Source organism: Acomys russatus, chromosome 25 (assembly GCF_903995435.1).
Source record: "Acomys russatus chromosome 25, mAcoRus1.1, whole genome shotgun sequence".
NCBI lineage: Eukaryota > Metazoa > Chordata > Mammalia > Rodentia > Muridae > Acomys > Acomys russatus.
In genome coordinates this window covers 16,583,609-16,602,081 of record NC_067161.1, presented here as the reverse complement: position 1 = coordinate 16,602,081, position 18,473 = coordinate 16,583,609, and positions in this window count along the sequence as shown.

Genomic DNA, 18,473 nt, shown 5'->3' with positions numbered 1-18,473 from the left:
CAGAGCCTGGACTCATGGGATCCACAGCCACACATGACCTCCCCCTTTGTGTCCTATTCAAATGGCAACTTCTACCAGACTTTCCTTCGAAAGTGTTCAGAGCTGATGACTTCCAATGTACTCATTTTGGAGGCTGCATAGAGGATGCCCTTGGAACAATAGGCAGCATTTGGTCAGAAAGGATTTTCTTGAAGCCCTGGAACATCTCAGGCCACGTATCCTCTAAGAGTCCTTGCTGCCCATGCTCTCTTCCCTGCTCTGGGGGTGGGGGGAGGGGCAGGCACAAAACCCCTATATGTCTGGGTTCAGTGTCTGGGATCTCAGTGGTTCCTCTAAATTGTCACAGGGAGTTCTCCTGAGATGACCACTCAGACACAACGTATAGCCCATTGAAAGCCTTTATTTCAGCAGACTGGGACCACACCCACGTGTTCAAGAACCTAGGTGTGCACTCCCCTCGCCCCAGCATCCAGAACATGGGTGTTTTAAAGGCAAAAGCTTGGTCCTGGCATCTTGCTTGGCAACTGCAGGGAAAAGAGAGGCCTCACCTGGTAAGAAGTTCAAAGCAGGCAGTTTTAGAATATGCTAAAATAAGCGGTTAGCTGGAGAAGGTTCTGCACAAACAGGCAGTTTTAACAAAAGCTAAGAGAAGTTAGCTAGGGCATCCTGGCCTTCCGTTCCTAGAATAGAGTTGGGTAAGCTTCCGTGGGATTCTCCATCAAGGAGACCAGATCCTAATTAAACCTGGAGTGGCCTCAGCAAGAATACATGAGGGAGGCACCTCTGCCCTCTCTTGCCTGGCCACAGTTTCTTCCTCACACAAACACATGGCACGTGCCAACCCAAGCTACAGCAGCGGCTGGTGACTAGCTGATGCAGTCTATCAGACCATCAAGTAACCTCATGTGAGCATGACTGAGCACCGAGTATGACCTGTCGGTTTCCTGGAGAAGCAGCTGTTGGATAAATGCCTCGTCTCACAATTGATGGCATCTCATGACTAAGGAAAAGTCGCATGGAGAATCTTGAGATCCAGGGACTCAAGACCCTGGCAAACTTTTTAGTAAGGAAGGAAAACTAAATGCTTAGCTGAGTGTTACACCAGGACGTGGCCAACGATTTTGTCTTAAAGCCTTCAACATACTAGGGAGCCATGGTTCTTTGAAATGCAGTTTGGAAAGCTCTGCCCTACCATTTTGGTAACCTATTTTTCACACTCCCCACCTAGACCGCAAACTTCCTGAGGCCAAAGAAAACCTCACAGATCCACTGAGAGGATTGGGACTCACTCTGTAACTGCATCTCACTCCTGCAGAAGCTCCTGACCATGCCATTGCACATTTAAGGGTGTAGATTACACTGTTGCTCAAAACACAGCCTCATCCTCAGCAGGGTGGTGACAGTGACCTTCACAGCGATGTCCTAATTAAGGAGTTGGCCCTCCACAGCAAGAGCATGGTTGTATCATACATGGCTCAGCTGTGTGATGTCAGGAAAGCTGCCTAATGTCACTGAGCCCCTGAGCCACAGTTTTTATTCTCCTCTGTACAGGAAGAGCAAGCATTTCTGACTGCAGGTAAACTGAGGGTGAGTCTATGGACAGAGCATGCAGACTAAGGAATAATAATAGAGCACTAGCAGTTGTTGGTGTCGCCCATTGAGGTCAACTTGAAATCCCAGCAAGAGGGTATCAGTCAGAGGATGGGAGGGGAGAGGATAGCCAGAGAGTGTGAAGGAAGGATGGTGAAAAGACTGGCTTAGAGCAGGGCTGTGTGAGCCAGAAAGTGCTTGCTGTGATCCCACTGATCTTTAAAGACTCTCCAGAATACTGCCAGACCCTGGCCTATAATCTGCTTCCTCTCAAATGCTTACTGGGTGTGCTTTTTGTCAAGTAGCTTGGATTTTTTGAGGGCACAAGCAATTATTCAGCACCCCACACATAAAAGGTAGAAAACGCCTTGTCAGAACCACATTGATGTTCTAAAGTCACCTCCCCCCTCAACCCTCAGTCCACCCCCCCATCCACCCCCCAGGTCCTGTAGAGTGGCCAGACAAAAAACAAGTGGCTGCACTCCCAAAGCCTGCAGAGAACACAATTGACATAATTTTGTAGGTAGTTTTGTTTTATTCTATTTGGTAGACTCTTTTTGGAAAGAAAAATCATTTAAATGCCTCCTGGTTTTACACAATGCCTTCCTGTCGCTGCAGTCCTTTGTCCAAAGGTCTCCATTGAAAAGCAAAAAGAAGAACAAGAAGAAGAAGAAGAAGAAGAAGAAGAAGAAGAAGAAGAAGAAGAAGAAGAAGAAGAGAAAAGAAAAGAAAAGAAAGCCCAAGACAAGAGAAGTAGAAAAGTTATGTGGCCTCTGTGTTGGTAATAATAAGAAGGTGGGGGCAGTGCAGTTGAGTGGCAGTCCAGATGCTCTGTAAATGGCTCACTGCTGGATGGCTTAAGCACTGAAGGCCACCAACAGCACATGTGCCCTCGGCTCGTACAGTCAGGGATTTCATTCAATGAGTTATGCCATCTCCCCTGGTCACGGGCTGCAGGCCTTGTGAGTGGGAGTGGAGACTAACGTGAGTGGAGCGTCAAAGCTGCAGAAACGGGACAAGGCTGATGAGGGAGATGACAACCGTTCTAGGCATCCAGCAATCCTGACCAGTTCAGGCTCAGCCTGGTCAGTTCACTTGGGCAGTAAGAGGGGAATCTGTATTGTAACCTAAGCCACCCTTGCCCATCACTACATCTCCTACTCATGCTTGGATGGCTTGGATGCACCACTCACACTTTGGTTGGCCAGGAGGAGTTGATTGTAGATATACTCATTCATACGGAAACTCCCTAGGACCTGCCCTCCGGGGCCTTGACACCTCACAGTGCGATGGTGTTTGGGGACTTGCCAGACGTACTGCTGATTGCAAACCAACAAATCTGAGCCGCCCCTCCACCAGGACTAACCCTCAGCCCAGTCACTCAGAAGAGAGAGTCTATGAGCAAACAGGGGACAAGTTATAGGCATAAGCTCAGGTCACAGAACCAATCTGTATGGCAGGATATTTGATCGCATTGCTAACCCAAGGACTGTGTTCTTTACTGGGGAAAAAAAATCTGATTTTACTTGTGGCTTGGCTCAGCATTAGCACACACCTTTAATCCAAGAGCTTTCTGCTTAAATATTGTAAACAGGATTTAAAGTCAACCATAGGTCAAGAACCAGAGCAAGCAACCAGTTGACAGGAAGTGAGCATAGGATTATTAAGAAAAAAACATAGAAAGGAAGAGGTAGTCAGAAGACAGAAAGACACACAGAAAGTAGACGGGAGGAACATTCAGTTTGAAGGAGGTAGTTTGAGAAGATGTAGGAGAAGGGGCATTCCTTCTGGTAACTTCTGCTGAGGAGGAAGGTCAGCTGAGGGCTTTCCCTGCCTCTCTGAGCCGACAGGTTTTCACCCTAGCATCTGGCTCCCAAGTTTTTATTGGTAAAATGGAACAATGAGATTTTGTTAAAAACAACAAATCTGCATTTCCATCTCACCTGTGGCCACAGAGCAGCCTGCCAGGCTGGTAGAGGGCTGGCATCCATACTGGACCCCTTTGACGCTGCCTTTTGGGGTGCTCACTAAAGATCATGTCTTAATATCATCCTACAAGGGGCTCACACAGGTTAGCCTTGGAGCTGGAAGACTGGTGACTTGGTTGAGTTGCACTTTTATTGTGCCTTAATATTTCCACCTGAAAATGGAAAAAATAATGTCTCCTCCTCTGGGCTGCTGTGAGGCCTCAGGGTACACTGAGGCATTAGACACACTTGAGTGCAAGGACTATGTGGATGAAGGCTTGTGTGTACCTGACTTCTTCCCTCCCTCCCTCCATTCCTCTTTCTCTCCCTCTCTCCTTCCTTCCTTCCTTCTCTTTCCTTCCTTCCTTCTTTCCTTCCTTCAGTCCCTCCCTTCTCCTTTCCTCGCCTCCTCCTCCTGTCCCCATCTCTGCTATGTGCATGTCCTGGGGACAGAGTTCAGGGCCTTGTGCATCCATTTTAAAAGCCAGTTTTGCCAATATCCATATTTAAGACCATGGTGTCTCTGGTTATACAGGATTTGTCCAAAGTTCCAGAATAGCCACAGAAAATTCAAACACTCCCACCAACTGCCCTGCCTTGTCAACCTACTAGATGCAGGGTGACCTGGGTCCTTCTCAAGGGGATTATAGACACCACACTGGGGCACTTGTGTGTCCCTGAAATGTAATGGAAAAGCTGGCTATTTTTTTTCTTTCTTTTTTAGCTCATCTTCTCTTTGGACCAATTAAAATACCAGCATTTTAATAGGCCCTGGGGAGAAACGCTGCAGCCGTTTCCCCAGGCTGAGCTCGAAGCTCAGGGGTCAGGGCAAGATTAATAAGGCTGCTATAAATGCAAACAGCGGCCCACATCTCATGGGCAAAGTGCTCCGGTTTGGGAGGAAGGGAAAATTCAATTATAATGGGAAGATGCAGCATATTCAGATCGAGATGAAAAGGGAGAAAATAATGGTGTCAGAGGGTATGCACCAGAGGGTCTGGGGTTGGCTGAGTGGGGCAGGGTACACAACTGAAACAGGCTTTACCCTGGGCAGATGTGACTTCCCGGTTAAGCCTTCAAAAAAAAATTTTTTTTTTTAATTTTCGTGTGTGTGTGTGTGTGTGTGTGTGTGTGTGTGTGTGTGTGTGTAGTGTAGTGTCCAGATATGCTCTCTATTTGTCACTCTTCACTTTATTTGCCGAGGCCGACTCTAGCTGAACCCTGAGCTCACCAATTCAGCCAGCCAGCTTGCCCCAGGGATTACTCATCTCCAGCTCTGAAGTGCTGGGATTACAGGCAAGCTATGTGTGCCCAGTTTTATGAGGGATCCCAACTCCACTGCCCATGCTTGCCTGGCAATTATCCCCTGAGCCGCCTCCCCTGCCTGAGTTCCCATTCTTGTTGTCCCACCAGGAACTTCCAAGTGCAGGGGTCTGCCAGGTTTCCCCTCAGAGCCGGTGTGGGTGGTCACTCCCCTAAAGCAAGACCCATGCCCTTGGCCACAGACAGTGGAGGAGCCTGTTAAATCTGTGAGGAGCCAGGCCAGCTCCAGGGCCCAAGGATGTGACGTGTGACCAAGAAGAAGGTGGCAGTGAGCTCTTAACGCTCCCCACAGGCCTGGTGTTTACCTGTGTTTCTTGACTCCTTCCCTGAGGTAAATACAACTATGATGTTCACTTTACATGGGAAACAGTGAAGTGAAAAGAAGGGGACAGCCTTGCAGCCTCCAGTCAAGCTCAGGGTTTGTGACTTCAAAGGCCAGGGTCAGACAGCCTAGGAGGACCAAGTGTCAAACACCAACTACTCGGGGGGCTTGTGGGAGATCTGGATAGTCAGGAAAGGTTCCCATGATGGGTGGGGTCTTATGGAGAGTGATAAAGTCTCTAGGCTGAGCAGCCAAGGGTCGGAGCCCATCTCTCACACGGTGGGGCCTTGTTCTTAGCAGAGAGTTGGTCCACGGAAGGCACTAGGCTATGCTTATTGGATGAGCACATGTGGCATGGGAGGAAAAAGGACAAATGGGTAGAAAGTGAGGTGTGACGGGGAAACTGGGACCTAGGAGTGGCTGGCCTCTGAGCACCCGTCGTGTGCAGTTTGCTTGACTTGATCCCCACCAGCCAGATTTGCTTCTTCCAGTTGTTAGCTTTCTGGGGTTACACAGGAGTTGGCTAAGCAAGTAGACTCTGTCCAAGGGGCAGCAAAGAAAAAAGACTGGAGACATCTTAAGGGAAAATGAAGGAAGCTTTGAATGCCAAGCCAAACAGTTTGAGGCAGCCATGAGGTCTCCAAATGTTCGATGGTGAATATAATATATATTCACCACACTCCCCACGCTGCCCTATAGTATCCACACATCCCCCCACACCTCCAAAATGCTTTCACACTCCACACACTTCACATGGCACCTCCATGATCTACATTCCAACTAGCACCCACAGGGCCACACACAAGCACATGGCCCCACACACCTACAGAACCACATACCCTACACAGAACCCATACAGCTCTCCACACCACCAAAACCCTTGCACACTTTAAACAGCACGTCACAGTCCTCACACCCCACACTAGCACACACAGACACAGATACAGACACAGATACACAAGCACACACACATACACACCACCACCACTGCCGCCGCCGCCACCGCCACTGCCCCGCCGCCACCACCACTGCCCCACATGCCCACACAACTTTACTTTCTTTTCCTGAGCAGCATTGAACACACTCTACATTTTCTGACCGTCATGTTCCCTTGTCCTTGAAGGATGCACCATAAGATCTGAGGAGGCACCAGAAAGCACTCACAGTACATGCACAGTACACACCTTTGGACTGACCAGTGTATGCGTGCCTGTGACACAGCTCAACTTAGATGAGAGGTTAGCAAAAATTACCCTAGGAGACCTTAGCAAACTCATTGTTATCTTTCCCTTTTTATTAAGAACTTCCATCTTTGCCCATAAAGAAAGGATGCTCTGTGGTGTTGGAATTCCCAGCCTTGCTTCTCTTCATGGTCACTCACTAGTTGAATAAAGGTTACTTTACCACAAGCGTACACCAGATCCGTAGATCTGAAAGAAGATACCCATAGATAACTAGTAGGCGAGTGAGCTGGTTAGTTTTTTATCAACTTGACACAAGCTCTGGTCCTCTGGGCAAGTCTGTGGGGGACGTTTTCATGATTCATGACTGAGGAAGGAAAAATCCTGTCCCACTGAGGGTAGTGTCACCCTGGGCAGGTGACCCTGGGTTATATAAAAGATCAAACCAAGCAAGCCGGGGAAAGCAAGCCAGTAAGCAGCACTCCTCCACAGCTGTGAGTCAGCTCCTGCCTCCAGGTTCCTGCGATGCTTGAGTCCCCCCCGCCCCCCCCCCCCCCGCCGCCTTGGCTTCCCTCGGTGATGGACTGTGATCAGGGTGGACTCTTTCCTCTCCAAGTTTCTTTCAGCTGCGGTGGTTTTATCACAGCAATGGAAACAGTATGACAGTTGGCCACACACAGTATTGATATGCTTGGCAAAGAAATGAGTCATCTTGGATTTGGAAGGCACAAGAACCTCATCCCATCCCTCAGAATTAGATGTGGTTTAATACTAAAGTTGTTTCTAGAGACCCAGAGAGCAGGCCAGGTCAGGCCCCTTGCTCCTTTGCACACCTGCACCTGCCCAGACTGGCTGGGAACAGGAGGCAGGGCTACAATGGACATTACAGATTGATCATGCCTTGCCTTGCCACTTAATGGGGTCATTTCCTGTCATAATGAAACCTTTCTAAACATAGCTATGCCCAATTAAAATGTCACGGCGCTTACAATGCAGCTGTGCCATTATAGACAGGACTGCGATCCTGGTCAGGAGAGATGGCCTCAGCTCCCAACTGCCTATCCACATCTCTGTCTCAGGCATGGCCCTAAGCTTCTCTGAGCTTCAGCATCTTTGTAAGATGGGATCAGTTATGACAGTAGCCATGTTGCAAGGTCCTGTGGAGACACGAGTTAATCTAAGAGCTGTTTAAAAACCAGAAAACATCACTCGGTTGCTCCTGCTGTAATTATCTCATGAGTGAAGGCGCTAGCGCTGGGAGGGTGATGTTTGCAAGGCAACCCAACAAGGGCAACTCTGCAGTTACTCCACCCACCCTTAGCCCTGCCCCTGTTCAGAATCACCAGAGTGATACTGCTTTGACTTCGCTTGCTTGCTTTGCCAGCAGGATTGAAGCCCAAACAAAACTGAACTTTCCTGGTCTTTCGTAGAAGAAGAAATAATTCCTAATCATAATCTACTGGAGGCCTTGATCTGAAAGTGTGGTGTGTGCTCTTGGAGTAGGGATCGCCACTTTGTGCCTCTGATTTTCTATGTGTGTGGTGGGGGTGGGGCATAGAAGTGAGCTGATTCTCTGATAAGGGCTGCTGGGGGAAGGGGAGGGGAGGGGAGGAGAAAATGTGTCTCAGGAGCTATAAAATTTTGGTCACAAGCTTGCAGGGTTGTTTCAAATATAGATCATAAAGAATTCCACTAATAGGGGTTATTTAAAATTATATACTATACATAAATATTCATACATACCAGCAGAAAAATATCTGAACTATATTTGTCAGGGAAAGCCCAGAAAAAAAAAATGGTACATTCATAAGCAGCCGTTTTCTCTGAAAAGTAAGATTGTTCCTGACTTTTAATTTCTTCTCTCCACTTGTCCACGTCCTCCCGTTTCTCTACAATGAACATGTACTACATTTGTAATAAGAAACAAACCCAATAAAAGTTATTGGATAAGAGAATAGGCTGCCAGCAATCATGATCTCCTGAGGAATCAGCAAGCCTGTTCTCGTCATGACAGAGGGTTTCTGCTGTGCCCAGGATCCACGCTCAGCCAGTGTGAGACAACTCTAATCCATGGCTCACTTTTACAGAGGGTCACTGCCCCCTCAGGGGTCAGCTCCATGCAAGCCCCTATTCTCCAATTGGAGGACAGTCAGGGTTCTGAGTGCGCAGGCGCTAGCCTCAACCCCTCCCCCTAACAAGGCCTCCTGGAGTAGACTCAGATTCTGTGAAGCAGGCTTAGATTTAGCCGCCTGCCCCTGCCCGGTCTTTCCTGTTCGAATCCCCTAGTTTCAAACCACTGAACTGTCCCGCCTGGCCTCCTCTTCTGTTGTCTACAGACACATTCCTCTGAGTGACCAGGCCACTTATCCAACGAGGGACTTTTCATCTTCTCGGTCAACCTAAATAATCTTTCTGCCCTTTCTCACTCACCCACACCAAGCTTCAAGGATGTTTTTTATCTGGCCCACTCCCTTTAATTTCTCACACGCTGTCAGTACCTCACAGCCGTTGATTTGCAGCTTGGTGGCATCGTTTTCAAGCAACCCCATCCCTGCCTGTTTCCTACTCCTTCCTCCAGCCTCCTAGCTGGCATCTGTGTTCTGCCTACTTCTCCTAACTTGCTCTACGTGTGACTTCACCAGAGCAGCGGTTCTCAACTTGTGAGTTGCGGTGCCTTTGCAGGTCCTATGTCACATATCCTGCATACCAAATATTTACATTTTGAATTATAATAGCAACGAAATTACAGTTATGAAATAGCAACAAAATAATTTTATGGGTGGGGGCCCACATAACACGAGGAGCTGTATATTAAAGGGCCACTACACTAGGAAGGTTAAGTAGTACTGGGTTAGGGTCTTTAAAAGCCAGTTCTGATCCTAGCCATTCTATTAAAAAGAAAGAAAGAAAGAAAGAAAAAGAAAGAAAGAAAGAAAGAAAAGGGTGGGCGGTGGTGGCACAGGTCTTTAATCCCAGCACAGCACTCGGGAGGCAGAGGCAGGCAGATTGCTGTGAGTTCGAGGCCAGCCTGGTCTACAAAGCAAGTCCAAGGCACCCAAGGCTACATGGAGAAACCTATCTTGAAAAAAGAAAAAAGAAAACAAAAAACAAATGAGCAAAAAATATTTAAAGCCCCCAAAACATACCAATCCCAAATTCTGCAGCCTCCCCATCCAGAAGCTTCCATAAGATTGAAAGTGACAAGGCTGAACTTTCTGCTTCATCCTGAAATGGGATTGGAGTTAGAAATGACATGGAATTAACAAGGTGAAGTCTTGTCTTCCATATGCAGTTGTGTGATCTTTCCCCATAGCTGTGTCCTAAGTGTGTGAGAGCTCATTTGATACAAGGGACCACATAACTTACTACTTTCCCTGGAAATTTCTTCACAAATGGGTGCTGTTCAGAGTCACATTGGAAAGGAGGTCTGAGCACACAGGATTTGTGACTTGGCATCTGGGTGATACGCACAGTACTTTTTTTGGGGGGGGGGTTGTTTGTTTTTTGTTTTTGTTTTTTGTTTTTTGTTTTTTTTTATGTCCATTGACAGAAGGGGAAAGCCGACACTTAACACAGTTAAATACAAAAACTTAAAACTTCAAAGAAAACTAAGGCACCACAGCTCAAGCCAGGAGGATTTGCACGGCTTCATGTCCCATGTCGCAGAGGACTGGCCTCACTGGCTCCAGCAGCTTTGCCTCTGACACTCTCCTCAACCCACATTGTTACCTCTCAAGACAACAGGGAAGCACGAGGCCACATTCAGCATAGTAGCTTTTCTAATAGCTGCATACAGAGGAAAGAAAAGTAAACTGTTCTTTTAAAATCAATTACTTAACCCAGTATATTCAAAATATTATCAATTAATCTTTAATCCACATGGGACAATTATTCATGAGATGTTTTGCTGCCACTGCCACTGCCACCTCCTCCTCCCCTTCACCTCCCTTTTCAATCCTGCAGGCGTTACGTCCCTACGGGGCATCTCAATTCAGTCTAGCTGCATTTCAGGCCCTACTAGCCCCTTGCAATATGATTTCCTACTTATAGAAGGCTGTTTTAGCTGGTAGGTCATGACCCCTTCGGAGTTAAACAATTTTTTGACAGGGGTCACCTGAGACAGTGAGAAAGCACAGAGATTTACATTACTGTTTATAACAGTGGCAAAATTGTAGTTACAAAAGTAGTAACAAAAAAATAATAATGTTATCGTTGAGAGTTGACATAACATGGGACATTGTATTAAAAGGTTGCAGCATTAGGAAGGTTAAGGACCACTGCACTAGTGAGTCAAAACACACATTGTACTGGTGTCCATAGGTGCACTGCCATCTTGTGGGCACATGTTCCTTGCCTGGAAAACTGGGGATGAACTGCCATCTGGGATCAGTAGATCTGCCTGGAAACCTGCCCCCCAGAAAATAGAATATGGGTGGGGAGCACTGGTTTGAGGGGTCTCCAGAGCAGGCACACAGCCAGTGCAACTAAAGTCACTGACTGCTGGCAAGCATGGACACAGTGTGTTCTTATTTGCTGGCCACAAAGTATTTGATAGAAAATTATGTCTTTAGAGGTGTTTTTTTTTTTTTTTTTTTTAAAGATGTAGCATTTTAAAACATCCTTGAAGCACAGATAGCCCTTGCACCCATCATTTTAAAAGTGAGAGTCCCCTGTGTCCTGCTTTCTCCTTCACTGCTCAGTTGTGGGAAAGTCTTGTCCTCAGAAACGACAAAACTTCTTTTCGTTTTTGGTAAAAATCAGCTTCCTTCTGTTTGAGTTCATTTAGTGGCTGGCATAGGCATCCTAAACGGGGAGACTTGTAGATATTGCAGTTTTTCTTCTTATAATTCTAGAAGCTGGAATTTGTTGTCTGGCCAGGCCTTGCTCTGGTTCATGAACAGGGCCATCCATCCTGCTGCACCCTGGCCCAGTGCAGGGGTGCCTGGGGCTCTTTGATGGGGAGTCAGTCCCATTCCCCAGATGACAAAGGAGACGGAGGATTCTAGACTATTGCACCTACCTCACTGTCACTCATGGGGGGTGGGCCAACCATTCCAGGGACCAGTTCACCAAGGCCCTCCTCCGGTGTGGCTGACTGATGGATGGAGAAGCACTGTTAGAGATGGCTTGATTCTAGAACTCTGACTCTCCCCACACTGAGGAGAGTTTAAATGTGGTTTTCATCAGCTTGACTGGCGAGATCGTTCTAGAGAGTGTGGTGGCAGAGGGAACAGGAGGCAGTTGGCCTAGCAGCGAGTGTGTTTTTAGCATCACACTGTCCTCTTGTCCTCTGTCAAAGCGGGGCTTGTTCAGGCAAATGAATACTTTAAGAAGACTATAATAAAAAATAAAAAATAAGAGTATAATCTTTCTGGGGGAGTGATGAAAAATCATAAATAATAAGAAAAGAACTTCATAATCACATATGAGAACATGGGGTTAAACTGTAGTTCAGGGTAGAATGTAAATTAGACTTACACATTTGAGAACAGCTTTTCTATCCATGGCTGTGTGACTGTGTCTTAGTCAGTCACACAACTTCTCTGATCCTTAGTTTTACCATTTCACACGGAGCAATGAACAGTCTGCTGTTTATGACTAGGGTGGGAAGCTGAGGAGAGAGGGAAAAAATGGGCATTGGAGCATTTTAGCTGCTAGCTCAGGAGGTCCACAGCAGTAAGGGGTGTGAGTCTAGGCATAGGAAGAGGAAGACACACTACAGGAAGGGAGCTAGCTGACACGCCAAGCTGGAGGCTGCAGCTGGGATTTGCTCCAAAGATGGCTAGTGAGCCGAAGCCATTCCAGGCACTCCAAAGGGACCTTGGAGATCATCCAGCCTGATGGCTCTCTGAATCAATACTGGTGGAAATGTCTGCTATTGATGATGTTGAACAAAATGGGCCCCTTGCAGATTTCTTGAAGATTTCTCAAGGTCTTTAGTGGTCTTTATCTTTCCCAGATGGCAAAGTAAAAGCATTTCCCAAACTTACACCTCTCTGTCTCTCTCTCTCTCTGTCTCTCTCTCTCTCTCTCTCTCTCTCTCTCTGTCTCTCTCTCTCTCTCTGTCTCTCTCTCTCTCTCTCTCTCTCTCTCTCTCTCTCTCTCTCTCTCTTCTCTCTCTCTCTCTCTGTGTGTGTGTGTGTGTGTGTCCTTTCCTTCTTCTTTCCTTCCTTTCTTTTATTCTTTCTCTTCTTTCTTTCTGTGTGTGCATCTGTCTCAGTATGGTTCACCCATGCATGTTCACCCATGTGTACCACACAGAGGCTAGAGTCTGGCATGGGTGCTATCACTCTCCACCCTATTTTTTTTCCATCTTATTTTTTAATGTTGAGCATCCATGTATGATGATGAGGTTGGCTCCTTCTGCCAGAGGACAATGTTGTGGAGTCCCTTCCATCCTTCTAGCTGTACATGGGTACCAGGGATTGAATGTAGGTTGTCAGGCTTATCCACAAGCCATCTCCCCACCTCTCAACTTGTCTTTTGAGACAATGTCTCTCCCTGAGCTTGGAGAATTTTGCCTCAGCTGGCTGTCCTTCAGGCCCCAGGATCCACTTTTCTCAGCTTCCCTCGTGAGGGAATAACAGATTGTACCATGTTGTCTGTTTTCACATGGGTGCTGGGGACTTGAACTCATGTCTTCACACTTGTTCATCAGACATTTGACCCACTCAGCCATCTCCCCAGCCCCTTAATTTTAGAGGATCTCACTTGAGACTAGTTACAGGGAACACATCTTAAGAAATACCGTATGTCCCTGGCTTTTTATAGCTAGAAAAACTAAGGCCCAGAAAGGACCACAGATGAGTTGGAAGTCTGCAAAAACCATGCAGATTAAAGATGGAATTTTGGCTGCATTACTTCCATACCCGGTAAGCTTAAGTCACACATCTTTGGAGGCTCCTCTGAGCATCACCCATGGGTTCTAAGTTGTGACAGGTTAGAATTCTTATTGAAATCACAAGATCTCACTTGGCACAAAATAGCAAAAATAAAGAGCAGGGGGAGCAGTTTCTCTCGGCTGCCTCCAGCTTCAGCATCAGAGACATGCTGGGAAGGGTGGACCGCTTCTTCCTCTGGCATGCCGTTTAGATGGTGTGTTTATTCTGGCAGACAGTGGCCTCCTTCTTCTGGAGCTTTCTCTGACATGAATTCACTACATCTCCCCCCCTCTCATCCACAGGCCACATGAGGAGCCGGGTGCTATATAAATGTTTAATGGTGGCACAGTAAAAAAAAAAATATTTGCTGTCAGTATCTGTAAGCTGCTGAGTGAAGAAGGTAGGGCTGTGGACCAGAGCTGTCAGGCTTCATCTTAACGAAAGCAGAAGTAGAGGCTGATTAAATCAAATTCCCAGGAGCGTGGGGCCACTTGAATAAATGTTTCATATTGTTTGCATGATGCCATCCACTGTAACAGCTGCTTATGTAACCATTCCCTGGAAAGCACACCACGCCTCCCCTGCGTGGCAGAAATTTTGCATGACTCTGTAACTTCTCAGGCATCCTGCGTGGGTCCCTGATCACTAGTATGCTGGGTGGAGGAGAGGAAGTCAGTAGAAGCCAGTTTTATTAGCAGCCCCTTTGCAAGTGTCCTGTTGGTCTGGTATCCTTAACTCACCACCCAAAGAGAAAGGCACTGTGATCATTCCCATTTTACAGATTGGGAAGTTGAGGCCTCTGGAAATGAAGTTACCTACCTGAAGCTCTCAAGTACATATCTGTCCTTCAGCAAGTCACAGAAGATTGACTGAGAACAAAGTGTCCCATCCGTGGGCTCCACACATCTCCTACCTGCTGGCAATGATAAGACCAAAACAGGCCAAGATGAGCCAGAGGGCCAGCAAGTCCTTCTGACTGAGCAAGGATGTTTGAGAGTGAACTGAGCTCTAGTCCTGGGTCAGCACGCACTTCACAGTACAGTCAGCCTCTAGCGGCTCCTCGCCACTCTGAACAAATTGTAGCATCCATCATGAACGTAAGAGGAACATGTCAGAGGGCCTGGGGGCCACTTCTCCAGCTGGGATTTCGAAGCTGTGGCTTCCTAGGATGCAGTGAGCCCCTTCCTTTCTTAAAGGTCCCATGGTGTCTCTATGTTTTATGGAACCCCAGTAGGGAGCTTCACCTGGGCAGGTCACTCTCGTGGGTCTTTGTTCTCAGAGCGCACCATGCCCAAAGCAGTGTCTGTTAATGCTATTATTGTTAGTAGACAGACAGACAGAGAGACAGACAGACAGACGGACAGACAGACAGTGTGTGTATGTGTTTTAATATTATCAGTTGCATCAGCCCAGTAAAACAGCTCTTCTTTCTCCACCATTAATAGCATTGTCCTTTGTCATTTTCTAGCACAATTTGGAAGCGGGACAAAATAAAGGGCACCCATTGATTCACAAAGTCACATGCATTAATCCTAGAGCTGAGAGTCACTGTGTCCGTGAACAAGTCAGGGGCCACTGAGACTCAGAACAAGCAGTTTGAAATGGGATGGTTAAGAGCATCTACCACTCAGCTGTCTGTGTGGCTGGACCCCTGTCTTCAGGGCCTGGTCTTGCGGGTTCCAGTATCTGTTGATGAGTTTCTCTATCTAGATGCCCAATGCAGCATCAGGGAATGCTCCTAGAAGGTACCTGCCTGCCCTGGCTCCAAGGAAGCTAAAACCAAGAGCCCTCTATTCCATATTGCATAAAGAAATGGTCCTTTTAACCTCTGGGAGCAGGGACATGAGTCATAATCAAATCACCTGGTGGCTTTTGCACGCCCTAGGGCTATCTCCAGGAAAAGAAAAAAGAGAGCTCCTCTGAATCAGGACACTCAGTAAACTCAAACCAACGAGTGCCCTGGAAAGTAGACTCCATGCCCCCTTGGGCAATGCAGAAAGCAAGAGGACATGGCGCCAGTGAACTGGGGCAAAGGCCACAGCAGCAGCAGCAGCACTTCTGTTGACAGCCATGGCTTCGTTGGGGGGCCAAGAGGCAGCTCCAGGGCCTGGTGCATTAGGACTGAACTCCTGTATTCCCATCCCTTCCTGTGGCCTCCAAGGATCAAGACAGAAAATGTCAGGGGTAGGGCTTTGGACACAATCGTCTTAGTTACCCTCTTCCTGTGTCTGTAGCTGCAAGCACCTCATTTGATGCCAATTGCTACCCCATGGCTTTCACAACTAGGAGATGACCACAGAGTTGAGTGTGTGGCTTAGGTCGTTTTGTTTTTGTGTTGGTTGGTTGGTTGGTTGGTTGGTTTGTTTTGTCAACTTAACATGAGCTGGAGTCATCTGGGAAGAAGACCTCAACTGAAAAAAATATATCTATTCATCACGTTGGCCTGGGGGGCAAGTCTGTGGGGACATTTTCTTGGCTAATGATTGCTGTGAGAGATCCCAGAGCACTGTGGGCGGTGTCACCCTTGAGCAGGTGATTCTGGATTGTGGAAGAAAGCAGACTGAGCAGACCATGGGAAGAAGATAGTAAGGAGCGTTCCTCCATGGTCTCTGCTTCATTCAGTTCCTGCCTTGAGTTCCTGTCCTGACTTCTCCCTGTGCTAGACTGTAAGCTGTAAACACAAAACAAACCCTTTCTTCCCTAAGTTGCTTTTGGTCATGGTGCTTTATCACAGCACTAGAAGGCAAAGTAGAGCTGTTAAGAGTGCACTCCTAGTTGAGCCTACACAGACTATAGGACCTGCAAGAAAATTGGCTTCTCCTTCACTCAGAAAGGTCACGCCCAAGCCTCCAAGTCCCCAGCAGGGACACTCGGGGACATGCAGTTCCCCTAGTGCCCGGTCTTCACCTGGCCAGCTGCTGTTGGGCCCTGAGACTGGGCTCAGGCCACACCCACAGTGTCTACTCCCCGTCCCATCCTCCTAGAAGATGATACCCCATCCCTTACCTCTCTCATTCCCTATAAAGTGTGTTCAGATGACTTCCCATCACCCACCCTCTGCACATCTGGATCTAATCCCTAAGTCCGGAGCTACAGGAGCCTCCCAGATGAGGTTGATGGCTTGACTTGGGATTCAACACTTTCAGGACTCGGTAGAAAGAAAATAGATTATTAGGCTTGCAAATGTTTCTCCTTTTTGAAAGTCTCACCTTCCTCTTCACCTGGAGATTCCTTGTGCTTCGCACCCATGTTCAGATCACCTTCTGGTGTGCACCCATAGGCAGTGTCTCAGTTCTCCAATGGAGAAGATGGGAGAAGCCTACACAACCCCACAGGAGGAAGCCAGGCAGGGAGAAGAAGCCTGGAAAGACAGGCAAGGGAAGCACCTGAGGAGCAGGTATGGCCAGGAGAATGAGGATCCCAGGAAAGAGGACAGGAATGAAGAAGAGTGTTCAGGGGCTGGAGAGATGGCTCAGGGGTTAAGAGCACCGCCTGCTCTTGCAGAGGTCCTGAGTTCAATTCCCAGCAACCACATGGTGGCTCACAGCCATCTATAATGAGATCTGGTGCCCTCTTCTGGCCTGCAGGTGTATATACATATAAAACTCATATACATAAAATAGTGTCTCTCTCCCTTCCTGCTGCCTGAGTGTGGATCCATATGTAGAACTCTCAGCTACCTCTCCAGCACCATGTCTCCCCAGGTGCTACCAAGCTTCCCACCATGGTGACAATGGACTAAACCCTTGAACTGTAAGCCAGCCTCAACTAAATGTTTTCCTTTGTAAGAGTTATTGTAATCATGACGTCTCTTTGCAGCAATAGAATCCCTAACTAAGATGCTGGGTATGATACCCTGCTTCAAGTTCTTCCTAAAACCTCACAATCCACACCACCCTGTTATGCTTTCCACATGAGTAGCTCTCCACAGCAATATCCTAGATAGAAGAAAGGTTGGTTTCTGGACATGGTTTCAGGGGGGTTTATAAGCCCATGATTAACAGTTGTTTTTTGTTTTGTTTTATCAGCCTTGGTGGCCTGTGGAGAGGCAGAGTGTGTGTGGAGGATAAGAAGACAGAGAGATGTGAAGGGCCTCTGTAGGCTTTGAGCTTTTTCAAACCTACTTTATTTGGGGTTCTTTAACGCTTAGACCTCCCTTCCAACCCACCCAACCTAGATAGGAGAGAAAAGAGGTTAATGGGAACAGGAGAAGTAGACCTTTTTAGACTCAGTTCTTTGGAGCGATTCCACTCTTTGTCATGGAAGATTTCAGCAGACCCGTTAAACAGTAAGCCAGCAATTCAGCAAAGGTGGCTGCAAGCACAGCAGCCGGAATCTGAAGCATCGCCTGGGACCCTGAGCACGAGCCGGAGCCCAGAGCCTCGAAGCATTCTCTGGAGCATCTCTTTCTATGAGCGTCTTAAAGTGGAGCAATCAACAGTCAAATGGTGAGCAGCAATACCAAAACTAAAACCAAAAAGGCCAGGAACTATATTCCCAGAGTCCATACCGGGATGTTTATCAGTTGGCAAAGACCACGCCCCACAAAAGGCAGTTCCTCTTCTAGTGCACAAACCCCACGTGCCATCTCACAAGTCTGTTTCCAGCAGACAAACACTGCACACCCTCACACAAGTCTGTTTCACATCCCACACTTGGGATCAAAACAAAAACATGTTTGCATCCACTACAGGCTGGAGTCTCAAAGCTTTGTCAAAGTCACATATCCAGTGGCCTAGCATCCATCCTCCCACCAAGCCCCATCTTCCAAAAGCTCCACCATCTCTCAACAGCCTGTTGGCATCAAGCCTCCTGCACGTGGGCATTTGGAGGCTATTACAGATCTAAACCATAGCGTGTGTGGAACTGGACTGGTGTATAACAGGGTCTTTGGAATTTTTCAAATTCCTTTTACTCCCCCAGTTCTGAGTATGGAACTACAGGCCTCAAACATCCTAAGCTACATCCCCCAACTGATTTTTATTTTTATGAAAACAATATGCCATGCCAACTGAGTTCATCATTGAGGAAAAAACATCTAATGTAAGCCTGGCAACAGCTTTGCCACGTCAAGGCTCTGTGGGTCTGTGTACGGTCACATCAGTAATCACGGGCTGGCTGCGTCAGCAATAGACATCACAGGCTCATACAGTCATCTGCATAAATCCAAGGGGGAAACAAGTGTATATCTCCTTCAGTGCTCCCTGAC